We start from the raw sequence: 19,507 nt of genomic DNA, 5'->3' as shown, positions 1-19,507 counted from the left end.
TGCAGATAACCACACCCATGGCTGACCTCTGACTAGGGACTTGAGCTCTCTGCATGCTCCGATTTTCTCAGCTACAAAACGGAGATAATGACTAGGTTGCAGGGTTAAGAGGGGGATGATAAATGAGCTTATTTTTGTATAATTCTTTGCACAGTATGCAATACATTTTTTTCTTAAAAAAATAGAGAGACAAAGAGTGAAATGGGTGGGGTCTGTTTAGTTGCTACTTATCATTATCAGCCCCATCACTATCACCATCATCATCACCATCACCAAGCATCATCGTCATCATTACCACCAGCACTACCAAGTGTTTATTTAGTTTTGTCATTGGTTTTTATCAAGTGCTATGAGTGTTAGAGAACAGTAAACAGCAAGACATCATCATCATCATCATCATCATCATCATCCTCACTGTGGAGCATCTTTTTGGACTTGGTATATTCCAGACATAAAAGTGACTTAGCATAATTTCATTAATAACGAGTTAATTATTTTCATTAACTGTCAGTTAGTCACCACTTGTATGTCTATCAATCATCTTCTGTCTCCATGAACAACGTCAGATATGTGTTTGCATGCTGTTGGGATACAGAGTTGGCTTGAATGTGGCTTCTGAGAGTGATATCCAAGGAGGGAGGAAATGGCCCTTCCATGAGCGTCTTTAGTCTAACCTATTGTTCAATAGAGGATTATTCAGGAGCCTTAATACCATGACCATGAGGAGTTACAATGACTAATGTCAACCGTGAACATTCTGGATATGCTAAGGGTAGTCCAAGGCACATAATTCACATTCTTTCATCTAATCTCATAACAACCTTATGAATCATGAACAGTTAGTATCTGAACTTTGAAGATGAGCAAACTGAGGGGCAGAAAGCAGGGTTTTTTTTGGGGGGGGCAGAAAGCAGGTTTAAGATAGTTAATGTTGATTGTTAACTTGACAGGATCTAGAATCACCAAGGATACGGGCCTCTAAGCATGTCTGTGAGGGAGGTAGAAAGGTCGACTTTCACTGTGGGTTGCACCATTCCCCAAGTTGGCACCCTGAACTGAGTTAGAAGGAGTGAGAAAACTAAGCACAAGTATTCATTCAGTCTCTGCTTCCTGACTGTGGCTGGGATGGGACTGGCCACCTCCAGCTCCCACTGCCGTGGCTTTGCTGCCATGATAGACCGTCCCTTGGACCTGCAAACTAAAAAGAAACTCTCCTTTAAGTTGCCTTGGTCAGCACATGTTTATCACAGCAATAGGAAAACCAGTAATGCAGCCTCCAGATAGAGGACATAGTTGGATAAGAGGAGATTTACATTTGAAGACAGCCAGGAAAGCAACAAATAAAAGCCAGGTTCACAGTACAGTTTGCCTGTAAGGTGTGGCATGTGCATGTTCACACCACTGCTGGGTTTTCTGGGTTAGTTTAGATCATGGGATATGATACAGTATCTAATGCTACCCCATATGTAAGTCATAGACGCTAATTTCCCTCCTGCCCTCGACACTACCAAAGCTGAAGCGTGTGAGTTAGGCTGGCTGCGTGGAGACGCTGACAATCACGTTGGGTATGTTGATGCAGAAACACAACCTTTACCTCAATAGGGAGGGATAAGGGGAATCTATTCTGGGGGCATATATGAGTGACGGTGGCCCGAAACCACACATTTAGATTGCCTCAAATTCCATGTTCCAGGGAGGCAGCAATTTCATGAACTTTTTATAGTAACAGAACACATAAGCCATCAATCCAGGCCCTTTTCAAATATATCAGTGGGTACATCAGGAAAGTGGCTTACAATAAAAGGGAGAGACCTTTACTATGGGTATTAGATGATATCTGACAGCATTTTTGCCATTTGGTTGGTGGAAAACTAGGGATTTGTTACATTAATACATTCCAAAAGTTTTACTCTTTTAATTACAAGATGTAAGGTAACACAGAGTTGAGCCAGAAATAACTATTTTGGGGTCTAAAGATAGCATAAGATACATTGTAATTAGACTCTGGGCTTCCAAAATTCCAATATCTCCACATCAATGAATGAATGAATGAATGAGCCTTTACAGCCACAGCTTCTTTTTTTTTTCTTTTTTTTTTTTCCGGGGCTGAGAATTCATAGGCAAAATGCACCTGGAACCAAATCCCCAACACACTAAACTACCAAAATCCTCACAACATCTCTCAGTGGTCATTCTCTTTTTCCATTTCGGGAACGAGAAACTGAGGCAGGTCAGAAAACGGATACTGTTATGTGACTTGTGCCAAGTGGCAGTATTACCTAGTGCGATAATCAGCTGTATATTAGCTCTTGGGGGTGGGGCATGCTACTTAGGAGGGATGGCTGATAGTCCTGATAAACTATTGTTCTGGAAGCCTCCTGCCTTATTTCCTGCAGCAAGAAGAATGAGTAGCCGTGAAGTTGGATCGGCACTCTGGTTGTTACTGCTGTTGGGGAAAGGTGTGCATAACCTCCCTTCACACCTCCACTTCCTCATCGCTCACACATACCTGTTTCAGTCATAGTGGCAGAATAATTGTGCACACTGTGCTGAGATTCCTTCGAATGCGAAGTGTGATCAATCCTCAGAGCAGTTTGTCAGGGTCAGAAGGAACTGAAGGACATGGGGGCAAGCCACTCACTGTGCAAGGTCTTGGCTTAAGGTGTGTTTGCACCACTTTTACATCAGCTTCTTTCAAAAGGCCCTCGTGGTAGGCTGTAAGGCTGATGGGGGAAGGGACATCCAGGCCACAGAGACCCATAGGGTTACTAGAAAGTAGGAAGAGAGCTGGGCCAAAGAAACACTTTGGTCCAAAACGGCCAGAGAACACCTATCTCACAGTTATACCCAGTTCCCTGCACTCCAAGCTGTGGAGAGTGCCCACCTGACTGAATCTAGCCAATAGAATGTGAGGGAAAAGGGCGTACCATTTTGTGGCTTTGCTCCCGGAAACCGGATTTCCCGGTTGAAATCTTGTCCTCTTCAGGCTAGAGGCTCTACAGGGTGGTGTACTCTAAGATGGATAGCGCTGGGACTTCAGGTGAAAACTGAATTTACTTGCCAACTTTGGCTGCTTTGTGCCATGCAGTAGGTGATGAGTTACAGGTCAAAGTGCAGGGGATGAGTGCTTATGGGGTACTCAGCCATAAATGGGACTTCTATAGCACAGCCTCACCCAGGGCTCATAGACCAATCTTCATGAGAAAGCTCACAGAAGTAGTGGTTCAGTGATCAAGGTGTTTGGACTGCTATTTGATTACCAATTTCACTTTAGGCAATTTTTATTTATTTTTACTTTTATCAGAGCTGAGGACAGGATTAAGGGTCTTGTGCTTGCTAGGTAAGTACTACTTTACCACTGAGCCGAACCCCCAGCCTTTTGCCTTATGTGTATGTTTTACCTGCATTGTATGCATGTGCACTTCTTGTGTGTAGTTCCTAGAGGCCAGACAAGGGCTTCTAATTCCCTGCATCTGGAGTTATGGAAGTTTTTTAGCCACCACCAAGGTGCTTCCTGTCAAGAGCAGCAAGCGTCCTTAACCGGCTAGCAGCATCTCTCGACATGTCAAGTGACTCCCCTTCTCCTAACATTACTGAAGTGGGGAGAGATAGGGACCTCCTTGATTGGGTGTGGTGAAGTTCTCCCTGTCTGTCACCTAAGTCTAATTCTGTACTAATCTTATCTTCCCAACTCTGAGTACTGAGTACCAGAGTACCAGGCTTCAGAACAAGGTTTAGACGGGGCCACTGACACGGTTGTTCCGTGATGCTAATATCTCTAGGGATTGTCAGTGATATACCAGGAGGTGATTAAGTATATCGGCGTAGCCCAATTTTTCCTGAACGTATAGAAACAATGTGAAGTTGTCTAATTATTTTTAAACTTGGCCATTTTGATGGGGGCACCTGCATAAGCAACACCCGTAAGTGTGTTCTTTCATATTACCAAGCTCAAGGATCCTGTCTGTCCCTTCTAACCAAGCAAACCTCCACGACAGAACAGTTTTAGGTAAGTGAAGGCCAGTTTGATATCTGACTGCAGTCAAAGTGCATCCTGCATGCCTGGCTCAGACATCAGCCCTGGGCTGCCCTGGGGAGTCAAGGTTTTGACTCTACCCTAGCTCCCTGGGAGTAGCCTCTCCTGAGATGTCTTGTGACTGCATTGGGCTTCCTAATCCATAGGCTGTGAGGAGTGAAAGCCTTAGGAATTCTTTGATTTGCCTATAGGAAGAGGCTGGCTTCCACAGGAAGCACTTTCTGCTTGCTCCCCTGCTTCCCCGGACTCCCTCCCCTAAGGTCCCCTTTGTTCTCTGTTTGAGCATCCAGTCCACAGGCTTGCATCCCACACATTGTTTTCTCCTATTTCAATTAAATGAACTGTTTACATCTCCTTTCTGCTGTCCCCTTTTTTAATATTATTTTTACACTTAAGCTCACAGCCAATGCCCTCTTTCTGGTAACATTCCCCAAACTCTTTCTAGAATGAGGCAGCATATAAATCAGTTCAAGAAATTACATAATGCTCAAGAGGCCAGCCTCATCGAATCTCTAAGTGGGACAGATTTTTCTTTTGCTTTCTGATACTGTTTCCTCCTCCTCCTCTTCTTCTTCCTCCTCCTCCTCCTCTTCCTCCTCCTCCTTCTCCTCCTCTTCCTCCTTCTCCTCTTCCTCTTCTTTTCTTCTTCTTCCTCTTCTTCCTCTTCTCCTTCTCTTCCCCCCTCGCCCCCCCCTCTCTCTCTCTGTGTGTGTGTGTGTGTGTGTGTGTGTGTGTGTGTGTGTGTGTGTGTGTGTGTGTAGGACAGAGGACAGTCTCAGCTATCATTTCTCAGATGCCTCTCATCACCTTGTTTTTCTAAGAAAGAACTTTTATTGGCTGGAACTCACCAAGACTAGGCTGTAAGACCACTGAGCCTCAGGAATCTTTCTGTCTCTGCCTCATCAGCTCTGGGGTTGCAGACCTGTGTCACCATGCTGCCCCCTCACACACACTGTGTATGTGATTTCTGGGCATTTAACTCAGCTCTTAATAGTTGTAAACCCATCAGTTTACCAATGAAGCCACATCCCCACATCCATTGAATCTTCCATGATCAATTTGTAGTCCCCAGATTTTCTCAACCCCTCTGCTTCTTCCTTGACTTCTCATCCCTTATGGCGTCGACAAATCACCCTGTAAAATCCACAGAGTGTGAGAACTGGCATTTCCCACACAACAAGGAGACAGTCACAGCTCCCCATTGGCTGCACAGGAGATGGTGAGTAGCAGGAGGATAAGGGTCTCATGAAGGGGCCCTGTGAGAAAGGCTGGTGGCCAGGCCAAGGAGGTAGACAGAAGGGTACTGGTGGGCATGGGAGTGGCACACTGGTGGGAGTGGGTGAGAGTATTAAATTGAGGATTTGGATGAAGCAGTTCATAGGGAGAAGGGTGGAGAGCATAGTCAGTCTGCAGGCAGGACCAGTTGTATTTTTTTAAAAAGAGATTTATTTATTTACTTAATGTATAAGTGCAGTGCAGCTGTCTTCAGACACACCAGAAGGGCGTTGGATTCCATTACAAAGGGTTGTGAGCCACCATGTGGTTGCTGGGAATTGAACTCAGGACCTCTGGAAGAGCAGTCAGTGCTCTTAACTCCTGAGCCATCTCTCCAGCCCCCAGTTCTTACTTTTAAGTGAGTAAAAAACATTCCTATTTTCTTTTGTGTTGGGTTAACATTTTTACAATTTTGGACATTTGTGTCCACTGAAATTAGCTTGGGGGATTGATTGAAGCGCTGCCATCAAACATTAAAAAAATCACTCTGGATTTAAGAAGCCTATTTGCTAACTCAAATGCTTTTTACATAAAACTTGCCCTACTCTTCTCCCCACCCCTGCCTACCACACGTGTTTTTTTTACTTTTTGTTGGGGAAAGGACAGCAAATCATTATTTCAAACAGGTTCATGGCCAGAACTCTTCTCTTCAGGGTTGAATTAGGGGCATGAAACATTGCTGTAGGACAATCCTGCCAGGTTCTGTTGACCCCAGTATCTGCAGGTATAATCACCGCCTGTTTGGGGCCTGGGAATTACGATATGGATATCATAATTATGATATGGATACAAGTTCCCCTGTACCACTGGGTACATGTAGACTGGTGCCATATTATACACAGGACACTCCAATGTCAAAGATGGAAGACTCATAAGCTTTAAGAATCAATTTTTTTAAAGTTTTCATACAAGCGTATATTGTATGTTCAACATTGTCCTCTCCACATTCCACCACCTTCTCTTCCTTTTCTCTTCCTCTTTTGTCAGTTCCCTTTTGTACCTCGAGACAGTTTTGTTTCTTCTTTCGTATCATATATTCATGCACATTTTTCAAAACATATGTGCTACTTAAAAGCATTGGTTCAACAATGGTTCACTACCTATATCATGGCCAGCTTAATTTGTGTAAGTGCACTCCATGGTATTTGTGCAACAAAACTGCTTAATATCCCATTACCACTGTGTGGCACACGTCTGTAGTACCCACACTTCAAAGAGCAAGGAAGAATGTAAAGTTCAAGGTCAGACTGGGGGATGAAAGGACTAACAGTGAACATTGAAACAATGTATTCTTTAGAATATATATTCCTGTTAGTAAGAGATGCTAACGGGAGAATCCAGAACTACAAGACAGAAGGAAGGTGTACATAGTGTAATTGCTGTGCCAGTTCTACCACATGCAATGCCACAGGCTAACCAAGTTCCCTGAGCCCCACTGTCTTCATCTGCTAAGTAAGGATGCCTCCGTCTGAGGGTCAAATTCAAACACCAGGAATGTGACCTGCAATACGAACTCAGGAGGTAAAAACATCCTATGCCATCTCTGGCTGGTTTTGCTTGTGGACAAAATTCAGAGGGAGCCAGCAAAGCCCCTGGAGTCCGGTCCTCTATTGATTTTCTTTCTGCTGTGTGTGATGTTAGCTTAGATGTCTGAGAACACAAGGCTGGAACAGCATTTGCCTGGGGCCATTCTGGGTCATGGGACATGCTCGGTTCACTCCCTGGTACAAGATTCTGGTCCTCTTTGCAGGGTAATGCTCAGATTTCTCACTGTATGAATAACAGGAGAAGGAGAATGATTTTTGAATATTCAAAGCATTTTGAGGCCATGGAGGTCTAGAGGTGGAATTAGAAATCTTCCTGTAGATTCTGAGATGAAGGACAGAGGAAAAGTTCTGTAGTTTGGTGACTGCAGCATTCCCAGAAAAATTTCAGGGTTTGAGTATGAGTGTATGCATGCATCATGTATACATGTGTGCACATGTGTATACCCATGTGTCCTGTATGTGCTTGGTTTGGGTTTGAGCTATCATATAGTTATATGAATGGCCTTAAGGGCTATTATGGTGCAGGAGACGTATGTGGCTTTATATAGGTCCATTGGGAACCCACTCTTGGTAACCCTGGTTACTCTTTATCATGAAGAGTGCTGCAGGCTCATGGAGTGGTACCCAGATCTGGTGTGAATAGAGCCCAGGGAGCTTGCAAAGAACTTTCCAAAACCCCAGGCACAACTTTGGAGCACTCACTGAGAGGACTGTGGGAAGGCACTGTGGGTATCTAATTGTAACTTTAGAAGGTATTTCTTGCACTCTTCAGGTCAAGCATGGTTGGAAGAACAGACTGATCAAACAGAATAGAAACCGGACCTGGATTTATACTTCTGTTTCCCATGAATGACTTAGAGACCAGTATGTCTGGTACATCATTTCACTGCCAATGGAATCTCCTCTGTGCACATGCAGGAACACTCTCCTATCAGAGAGGGGCAAAGGTCGTGTTACTAGGCAGGCTGGTGCCTTAGAGCAAAGTGCTTTCTCCATCCCTCTCCGCAGGTAGAGCCATGGATGCAGGCTTCTCCACATTCAGGAGTCTCTCCCTCAACATTGATGACACTGGGATCCAGTGCTGCTGGGATGCACTTCTCTGGGTAAAAAGGCTTTTCGCTTAAAAAGTAAATTACAACGGGTGCATTCTCCATCTGCCACAATAAAGAATAATTTCTCTTCCTTGTGCACAAGAGCTCCAATTATGATTTAATTCAATTCCGATTAAATGTGCTTTGATGGCATTTCCATTACATAAAAAATAAATGTATTAGCCAAGCATAATGTGTTTTGACTATAGTTCTGATGCTAATAAGGAGGCTGTTTGGTGGCTATGATCGCACACTCTATTCGGCAGTTGTAAGAATGAGAGGAATAAAAAGAGGTTGAGGCAGATTGCAAAGAAATCCTAAATACTAGGGGTGTCATGGTTTTCAGGGGCACAAGTAGGGCTTTACACAGCCTCTATTTGAGGTGCTTCTGAGGGTGGGGTGGTTGCTCGGTATACTCAGGGTTTCTAGGCAGAGAAAGCATGGTAGGGACTCACGATTATGGAGCTGACAACACACCTGCACAGTAAGCTCTATGAGTCAGCGTCCTTCTGGAAGATTCTGAGTCATCTAGTCCGCATCAGCCTTTGCCTGAATGCTCTCCTGATCCCTAGCTGGATCATCCTCCTGAGATGCCCCTCTTTGATCCTAAATGTTATTAATCCCTTCTCGGGCAAGTCCTGTCCTGATGCTTTCTGTATATGTTACTTCCCCAATGAGCCATGGGATTCATGGGAAAGGAGAACGTTGGCTGGAGCCTCTTCGCTACTCACACTCACCTCTGAACAGCTCTTCTCTTCCTTGTAGCAGGGCTTGTCTTATTTGGTTGGGCTAATTGCAGGGTATCCCTGACCCGTGTCGGGATACTGTGTTTGTTATCTGTGGCCACTTTCACAGGGGACACAGCCCCGAGGCTGGGCATCTTGCTATGTTTTGTTTATTTTTGTTATTTTGTTATTATAGTTTTATCTGTTTTTGTTGGTCTGGGGTCTCACTGTCATCTCATAGATGTGTTTTTAAATACAATAAGGTATATAATATAATAAGATACTGTGGCCACATGCACCTCCCACCATCCTCTTTCTCTTACTCCTACTGAACCCCTTCATCTCCCCATCCAGTTCCCTACTTTGATGTCTTTTGTTTAAACCTCAGAGGTGTGGGGCTCTCACTTTCTTGCTATTAAGTCTTCCAGCCACCTCTTCTTTGCTTCTTATGTTTCTATCTACTGTGTAAATAATATATATATATATATACACACACATATATATTTCAGTTCTTCATGCATATGGATGCTTTGCCTACATGTATGCAAGTGTACCACATGCATGTCTGGTGCCCATGGAGGCCAGAAGAGGGCACTGGATTCCCTCAAACTGGAATTACAGGTGGGTTTCGAGCCACCATGTAGGCACTGGGAATCAAAACCGGGTCCTCTGGAAGAGTGGCAAGTGCTTTGAGCCCCTGAGCCCTCTGTCCAGTTCCAGAAAGGAATTCTTTAAGCACTTTTCTTTGTTTCAAATACTCCAAGCAGTATTTGACTGAAACTTTCAAGAGGTGAAGTAACTGCCCAGAATAATGGCCATCAACACTGTGGGGACTTCAGGGCTTAATACCGTGTTTGCTGATTTATTCTGCTTGGTTAGATATTTAATCCAAGCATAACTGGCTCATGTTGCACATATGGTTTGATTCCCTGTTTAATATATTGTGAAAACTTTATTTTCTCATTTGAATTCAAACATATTTTCATGACTAATACTCAACTATAAAGGTCTATTCTAGTTTATCCGTGCAATCTTCTGTTATTGAAGACTTGGATTCCCCTGGCTTCTTCAATCATTTAAATAATTGCATAGAACAACTCTAACTATGCCAGCTGCACAATTGGTCCACCCTAATTCTTGACTAAATAAAAAGCAGCTAATTAAAAATCTGCTCACCTCCCCCAGCCCCCTAAATCCTCTAGCAATGAATAAGAAAGCATTTTTATTTCATGTGATAAACTTCAAGGAAATACTCTGTTTCTGCTGGTGGTGTTTTAACCCAACCACATCAGGTTAGAATTCAGATGGAGGGAAGGGACCTCATATGTGAATATGTGAGCAAAGTGTTCAGGGGAAGCCCTCTTAGGCTGTTCTTACTATCCCCAAGGCAGCTTAGATTGTTTGTAGGACGTTATGTCCATGCTGCGATACATGCTGGAAAGTAATGCCTTCATCTATTGAGAATGTTTGAGCCTTGACATATGAGAGTCATTATTTTAGAATGGCGACAAAAACAGATAATAGATATCACAAGAAGTATCCAGGAAGTAGGACGTCTCTTTAGAACTGCTCAGGATAAGCAAAGAAACCATGCGATGGCTGAATAAATGTGCTGTGGTCCTCATTTGATCCCACCCTCAAGAAAGGAAGGAACATGAGAACAAAAGGGGTGAAGGGAAAAAAAACAAGGAGGGAGAGAAAAAGAAAATTGTTCACAAAAGATTAAGAAAAATCCAACCACGAAGAAATGCATATCAAAGAATAAGGAAAACTTTTGTTTTATATTGCACTAGAAGAACATTAATGTCCTAAATTCCATCAAACAGGTTCAACAAGAAACGAGACAACCAACTGAGCACGACATTAAGAGAATTCACAATGGTAGGAAAATTGATGAAAAAAACTACAGTATTATGGAAATAACAAATGACAAACAAAAATAACTAAATTAGACAGCTGAAACTTGCACCTCTGCCATAGCAGAAAGGGTTTGCTGAAGTCACAATGAAGGCTGCTGAAAAGAACGGAGATTGTGGTCCTCAGTGACAGGGGACAACTTAAAAGTAAGAATCATGCTGCCTCTGCTGAAGAGTGACGTGTGAGGTAGAAGAATTATTTCCTTCTATCCTTTAAGGATCGAAAGGACAGTGCTCATTCTAGAGAAACAGATCACGTGGTGCGAACGTTACCCTGCGACAGATCAGGTGACATGAATGATATCCCATGCCCACTAAGTAGCCATAATGAAGAAATAATCTTTCGGGCAACTAAGCAGAGAAGAATAAGCTGAGTTCAAAGAGAGAAGTCAAGCTTCAGATTTTCTACAAACTCACCTGATGCTAGAAGCTGATAGCCGAGCCTGGAGTGTTGCTAGGGAACAACCACACAGGCGCTGAGCGCTGGTGTACTTGACCACTCATCATGGATGCATAAAGCGAAAAAAATAATCATCCAGACCTGGAGAGGCTCCAGCAGGAAAAACCACTTTTTACGCAAGCCTGAAAACCTGAGTTCATTCCCTGAAACCAATGTAAAAAGCCCATGTGACGGCATACATCTGTAATTCCAGCAATCCTTCAGAGAGATTGGAGGCAGAGAGGGGAGAACTGGCCCAGTTCTCGGTAGCAGGGCGGAAACAGCAAGAGCGTTCGTGTCTTAAGAAGGTAGAGGGAGAGAACTAACTCCCTCAAATTGTCTTCTATTTTCCCACATGTACCACAGCACACATATTCACTCACCCACACACGTTCCCACTCACACACATACACACTGTACGACACACATACCATAGAAATGCAAATACACTAATAATAACCGCAATAATAGATAAAAATATCAAAAAAGCATCCATCAGAAAATAAGATATACAAACTCACTTTTCCAGAGAAAACTATTCCGTTAAAACCCAGGCAGCTGATGTCATAAATAGCATGAGAGGAAGAGACAGATCATGTTGGAACATGTCTGCAGGATCAAGTGAGAGGTGACCTTAGGTGGCTGTGCTCTGCTAAATTATACTTTGAACACAAGTCCAAGAGGGGAATGGGCTTATTTTCAAGGCACTGGGAACACAGAGATGACTGATCTACAGGAATGGACAGCATTATGACATTGTGACACCATTGTTATTTACAGGGTTGATGCTGGAGGAACATACAATTGAGTCATAAAAATAAATTGCCCAAAAGAAAAATCTCATTTGCTTTTGTTTGCTTTAGCCTTAGCTTTTGTTTTTTTGAGCCAGGCTGACTAAGAACTCACTATCTAGCCAAGAGTAACCTTGAATTTTCGATCCTCCTGCTTCTACCTCTGGAGTGAAAATATAGAAAAACGGGGCCACTTTTGGTATTTATGTGGTACTGAGGATAGAGCCTAGGGTGTCATGCTTGTTAGAAAAGCATTCTACCCCCCCAGGCTATATCCCCCAATCCTCATGATGTTTAAGCAAACTTATGACTTTGTGTTGGGCCAAGTTGATAACTATCGCAGGGATTTTGTGGTCCACGGGCCTCAGGTTAGAACATATGAATCTTATCCTATATAAATGAGTTTGGCTGCTGATGAAATCGAGTTCACTCAAAGATACATCCTACCAGTACAGATGCTTTGGTAATACTGATTAGTATTCCATCAGTTTAAATAACATACATCAAAGAAAAGCATTTAAGGAAAATATTCTTAAGTAAAATGCTTTCAACAAATAGAAAGCTGTGGTTGAAAAAATTATAGGAAGTTTATACTGTTATACCATAGAACTTAAATATTATAAATATTGATAGAGTAAAATTACTAACATCCCTGAGGAAATACAGAAGACAGGAAGAGAGAAAATTGCAGAAGTGCTAATTTTCTCATTTTTCACAGCAAAGGATCATTCAATACTGTTAAAGACCATAATAGAAAACAGACTCACAATTTTCAAATCTTTTAAAACTATCTCTCTGGAAGGAGACTTACTTTATTTACACACTTATTACTGAATTTTGTCCTCCTAAGTAGTTAAACTGGAGTCGTAGGCTCCATTACTTCAGAATGGGACCATTTTGGAAAAAGGGTCTTTACAGAACTTAAATGAGGCAATAGGGGCAAATGCTAAGTCACAGACTTGAATGTAGGAAGCCAGTCATCCATCTGACAATCTTAGAGGCTCTGAGGAGCTGGAGGAAAAGAGAGGATTTCACCAGCAGACACCTGACCCTAGTCCCCAAATTGCAAAATTGAAACAACAAAAACAACAAAAAAGTTTCTTTTGTTGTTGATCATTAGGTTTAGCTGTTGGGGGGTCTGATGTATCCCAGACTGTCCAAGAACTCAGCATGTAGCAGAGGCTGACCTTGAGCTGCTGCTGTTCATGCTCAAGAGCTGAGGTTTCTGACATTCATTCCTGCCAGAGAGCTTCACAGCCCGTTCCTGACCCTGAGAACTGTGGGACCTGGAGTGGCTGTTTTTCCACGCCACTTGATGTGTGGTGCTTTTGAAACAGTCTTGCAAACATATTGTAGTGTTTTCAAAAGGATTGTTGCATAAATGAAATCTCTTACGATGAAAAATCGTCTGTCTCAAGTTTACTAATCTTCCAGTTTAATGTCGAGGTCTATGTGCTTTCATGTATAAATACATAAAAATAGCTTGTTTTCCTAGTTACAGCATTGTGAGAGACTCTGCTCCAAGCTAGTTTCATCTATCCAGTGCTTTTTAAACAACCCCACCTACCCATTTTCTGTCTATAGCTCCAGAGACAGAACAAAATGTCACCTTGTTTTTAATGATGGTTATTACTATAAGTTCAGATTTGGGTTGATTGTTTTACAAACACTGACTTTTGAAATGTTTTTCAACGTGCACGAATACTTTAAAAGATCATGACTCTGCAGTAGAAATCAACTTTTTGTTTTGGCCCCTGTTTATTTCCCTCACTTGTTTTGAATGCTACGTACTGTTGCAAGGTGTCTGAATAGACTTAGGCTCTTGGTACATGTAGTTAAATTCCTTCCCAGATTGTAGCAGTTTATGCTTATATATGCAATAGATTATGATGGGTTTTTTGTTGTTGTTGTTGTTGTTACTTAATGGTGTTATTATTGGAAGGACAGTTTGAAGGATTTGAAAACATTTTAGAACCATTTAATTTGATTCATTTTAATTTGTAGTGGTTGAATATATATATATATATATATATATATACATATATACACATATACATACATACATATATACATACATATATATATATAATTCAGCATCTATTCTACCTTCCCACTCAGCTCTCCTAATAACCAATAATCTTTCACTCACTGCAGATGTATCTACTCTGGATGGCTTGCATCTATGTAGTAATACAATCTGTTGTCTTTAGATCATCATTCATCCTACTGTATTCCTCTACCCATGTTTTCAAGGCCCATGCACAGTTTAACCACTTTGATGGTTAAATACTACCCACTACACTCTACAGATAGGCAACATTCTGCTAATTTTTCCATTGTTAAGCATTTGGATGCTTGGCTATTATGGATAAAAGTGAAACGGCCATGATAATTCTATGTTAAACTGTCTGGCTATTTTCCATAATGGCTAAGCTATTTCATATTCTCATCAGCAGTGTATGAAGCTTCAGTTTCATCACATTCTCCCCATCTTAAGAACTTGTTTTTCATTGTTCTCTCTTTTTAAAGAAAACCTTTTTATGTCTACTTAAATAATAATAAACACTCTAGTAAGCATATAGCGCAAGCTCAGCACAGTTTTCATTGCTTCTCCCTAAGGAGCAGTGTTGAGCTTTGTCCATGGGATCTCTTTTGCCATTTGCATACTTTCTTTGGAGAAAGATCTACTAAGTCCATGGCATATTGTTAAAATCAAATCATTTTGTTGAGTTATTTCTTATATGTTATAGATACTAGATGCTCGTTTAATGTTAGGTTTGTAAATAGTTTCTCCCACTCTGCAGGTAGGCATTTCTTCATGGTGCCCTCTAACATTAATCAGGGCAAATCCATCTGTTTCTTTCTCTGTTCTGTGTTTGCCTTATCACGGTTAAGACTCCACTAGCTATCAGGGGTCATAACATTATCACATTAATTTTCTTCTAAAGTAGAAGTCAACATTTAAAAACAATTTCATGTGTTAATCCAGTGGTAACAGCATCATCTGAAGAGATATTTATTTCCAAATTAAATGCACTTAGTACTCTTGCTGAACATGCATTGGTTTGGGATTCGCAGTTCATTCCTCCTGACACTTAGTTTTATCTCACTGATGTATGTGTGCCTCTGTCACTGAAAAGGGACATACTCTTGTCATTGCTTTGTGGTGAGTTTTGACACCTGGCAGTGTGAGTTCTCTGTCTCTCTGTCTCCCTGTTTCACTCTGTCTCATTGTCTATGTGTCTTGGTGTTCATGTCTCTTTCTGTGTCTGTGTCTGTGTCTGTGTCTATGTCTGTGTCTGTGTCTGTGTCTGTGTCTATGTCTGTGTCTGTGTCTGTGTTTGTGTCTCTCTGTCTCTCTCCCTCTGTCTCCCTCTGTCTCTCTCTGTCTCTCTGTCTGTCTCTCTCTCTGTCTCTCTCTCTGTCTCTCTCTCTCTCTCTCTGTCTCTCTCTCTCTCTCTCTGTCTCTCTCTCTCTCTCTCTCTCTCTCTCTCTGTCTCTTATTTTGGCTTTTCTTAGTTGCATGCCTGTTCGTTTTTAGGATCTCCTTGTTAGTTTCTACAAAGAGTCTGGTTGGAATTGTGACTGAGAATGTATAGAAACTATAGATCAATTTAGGAGACATATACTCCTAACAAAATTATCTTCTGATCCATGAATGTGGGATGTACTCCCATCTATTTATGTTTGTTTCCACGACACTTTGCAATTTTCAGAGTGTGCGTTTTGTTAAATGCGTATCCATGCATTTTGTTATTTTTTACTGCCTTGTAGATAAGATTGCTTTCTTAATCTAATTTTGGGATGCAGCGTGAACTCATTGTTTATTGCAAGTTGTAGGAAAATGGCAATTGATTTTTGTATATTGATCTTATATCCTGCAATCTTGCTGAAATCATTTGTTATAAAGGTTTTTAGAGTAGTCTCTTCAGTATGTTTTTTTTAAAGATGCCATCTACAAAAATGCATGACTTTACTTCTTCTCTCATGACCTAGGCACCATATTGAAACCTTCATCTTATCTGATGACACTGAAGTTATGTTAAGTAGAACAGGTAAAAATGTGTATAATCTTGGGAGAAAAGATGGTGTATAATTGTCATTACGTGTGATTCTAGCTATAAACATTTATCATAAATGCTTTGTATCTTGGCAAACACACTCCCTCCTATATTTGTTTTATTTTACGTTTTTTACATTGATTGTATGCTTTTATGATGCATGTGCATGTGTGATATGCATTCGTGTGTGTGGATGCAGGCACATATGTGCTATGGCATACATGTAGAGGTCAGAGGACAAATCTTGGTGTTGGTGCTAATCTATTTGAGAAAGGGTTTATCTTTATTCTCTGCTGCACATGCCAGGCTGTCTGACTCATTATTGTGGCGGGCGGGGCATGGTGGTGGTGGTGGTGGTGATGGTGGTGGTGGTGGTGGTGGTGGTGTTGGGATGGTGGTGGTGGTGGTGGTGGTGGTGGTGGTGGTGGTGGTGGTGGTGGTGGTGGTGGTGGTGGTGGTGGTGGTGGTGGTGGTGGTGGTGGTGGTGGTGGTGGTGGTGGTGGTGGTGGTGGTGATGGTGGTGGTGGTGGTGGTGGTGGTAATTCTCCTGACTCTATCTCTTATCTCACTGTAGAAACACTGGAATCATAGGCCCACATTCCTGCTTTATATAGATTCTTAAGATTCAAAGTTAGACTTCAAATGTTCCATACTTTTACAGCAAGCTTTTTTTTTTTTTTTTAATTCTTTGTTTTTGAGACAGGTCTTTCCACCTAACCCTAGAAGTCCTTGAACTCACATTGTAGACTAGGCTGGTCTTGAACTCAGAAATCTGCCTGCTTCTGCCTCCCCAGTGCTGGGATTAAAGATGTGTACTATCATGCCATGGTGCCTAGCAAGCACTTTATTCTCTGATTACGTCTCCCAGCCTGCTCTTTTAGTTTTGAAAGATCTTGAGAAAGACTGGTTTTAATTCATCTTAAGATGTGACATAATTCACTAGTGAAACGATTTGACTTCCAGGCCTACCCCCACCTCTCCCTCTTAGGTACATACAGGGTCTAGCTATGTGACCTAGAGTTGCTTGAACTTACTGTATTGTCTAGGTTGAAACCACATTCATGCTTTTGCTGTCTCAGTCAGGGGTTGCAGGTGTATGTTCTCATGGCACATCTCTGTGAAATTTTTTCTGGTTACGGACTATTTTTAGGTCCATATACAGACTCCATTTCCTTTTTTGTCAGTTTTGAGTATTTGCTGCTTTTAGGCATGTGATTATTTTATATAGGTTATTTAATTTATTAGCATGCAGAAATTCTTTTTTTTTTATTAACTTGAGTATTTCTTATTTACATTTCGAATGTTATTCCCTTTCCCGGTTTCCGGGCAAACATCCCCCTAATCCCTCCCCTCCCCTTCTTTATGAGTGTTCCCCTCCCCATTATCCCCCCATTACCGCCCTCCCCCCAACATCACGTTCACTGGGGGTTCAGTCTTAGCAGGACCCAGGGCTTCCCCTTCCACTGGTGCTCTTACTAGGATATTCATTGCTACCTATGAGGTCAGAGTCCAGGGTCAGTCCATGTATAGTCTTTAGGTAGTGGCTTAGTCCCTGGAAGCTCTGGTTGCTTGGCATTGTTGTACATATGGGGTCTCGAGCCCCTTCGAGCTCTTCCAGTTCTTTCTCTGATTCCTTCAACGGGGGTCTTATTCTCAATTCAGTGGTTTAGCATGCAGAAATTCTTAATATTCTTTTATAATCCTTGTTTTGGTTGTACAGTTGATAATGATGTTCATAATTTTCTTATTATACTAATTTTAGTTTTCTCTTCTTTTAATTGGGCTAGAGACCTATCAATTTTGTTGATGTTTTCAAAAAATTATTTTGTTTTATTGATTTGTTCACAATAATGTTTTTGTTTTATATTTTATCTCTATTTTCATCTTTAATACATTCTTCCTTCTGGTAGCTTTGGATAGAGGTGGGTCTTCTTTTCTTAGCTTTTCTAGGTTTGTTTATTTGAGATTTCTCTTGTTTTTAATCTTGGTGTTGAAAGGGCTAAATTTCTTCTGAGTACAGCTTTCACTATATTCTGTTATGCTTTATTGTGTTGCGTTTTTATGATCATTTATCTCTAAGCACTTTCTAATGTACGTTGGGACTTCACCTACATGTTTGTGAATATTCTACATTAATTTCTGTTATTTATGTGTAATTTTATACCATTATGGTAACTATATGATGTCAACTTTTTAAAGTTTCTATTGACTTCCTTCATAATCTAACCTATGGAAACTACTTCATATGAACTTAAATATTAAAAATTAGTATTAGCATTAAAATATCATTGAGTACTAAATTCTGTATAGATAGTTTGTAGTGTTGGGTAAGTTTTCTTTTTCTAGTTGTCTTCTTTAAACTAAAGTTGGCTGTTTGTGTATGTTTTAGAATTTTTTCATTTCAGTCTTTTGGCTTAGTTTGAGTCACTTATGGGCAGTATATAGTGGATCCTAAAATACACTTTATGTTTTAATCTTAGATTTTAGATCATTAACATTTAATGTTTACTTAAATTGAAGGGCAATGTTTGCTATTTTCATATACATGCATACATCATATTTATTTTACTCTAAATTTGTCCATTACTGTCTTCTTTGACAATAGATAATTTTTTCTATTGTATTGTTTTGACTAGCTTCTATTTTTTAATATTTATTTTAATTTCTTTCCTTGGAGACATTTAAGAATTAGTTATTACTTTAATGTATAGAACTTTAGTCTAAATGAATAACAACTCAGTTTCAGTACTGTACCAAAGCCAGAACTTTATTTAAGCTTCGGCATCACTATTTAATGTTATTTTGCAAATTGCATCTTTATACATCTGTGGTCATTTACATAGATTTATAATTGTTATTTTATGTAGTTGATATGGTTTGAATCTGAAATGTCCTCCATAGGTTTGTTCTTTGAGTCTTTATCCTAGATGTTGGTGCTGTTTGGGAAATCTGGAAGACCTTTGAGGCGGGAGCTTTGAAACTGTACCTGGTCCTTGAGTCTGTCTTTGCTCTTTGTTTCATGATGCCCTGGAATATGATTAACTGTATTATGCCACATGATTTCACTGTCCAGATGTCCTGTACAAGTACATAAGACTAAGCTCCCATGGATTGAATCCTGCTGAAACTACGTATCTGAATAAACTCTTAGGTCGTTTCTGTCAGATATTTTTATCATCATGGATAAAATTAATTAATATAGAAAATGTATGTCACAAAGGAATGTTGTGAACAAACCTGGAACTTAATTATAGAAGGAATTTCTAAGAGTCTGGAGTTGCAGACTAAAGGCCCTACAATATTTTAATCAGAGAATTGTTAAATTTACTTATGGGGATTTTAAAGACCAGCATGCCAATAGCAATATAACTAGCAAAAAATGCATCAGTGAGGTATCTGATGGGAATAAGTACTCTGCTAGGAGTTGGAGTAAGGACAACTTAATTTACAGCCTGGCCAAGAATCTGTCTACATTTTACTAGTGTCCTCATAATTTGAGTGAGGCCAAAGTCAAAGGTAATGGCCCACATTATTGGACTGATAGAATTTTAAAGTGGTATAGCATTAGAGATGCTGTCTGTTTTTAGCCAGGCCTCCAGTAAAAATTAGAAATGGGAATATGTGAA

This window comes from Rattus rattus, chromosome 2, assembly GCF_011064425.1.
Source record: "Rattus rattus isolate New Zealand chromosome 2, Rrattus_CSIRO_v1, whole genome shotgun sequence".
Lineage (NCBI taxonomy): Eukaryota > Metazoa > Chordata > Mammalia > Rodentia > Muridae > Rattus > Rattus rattus.
Note: the sequence above shows the minus strand (reverse complement) of the source record.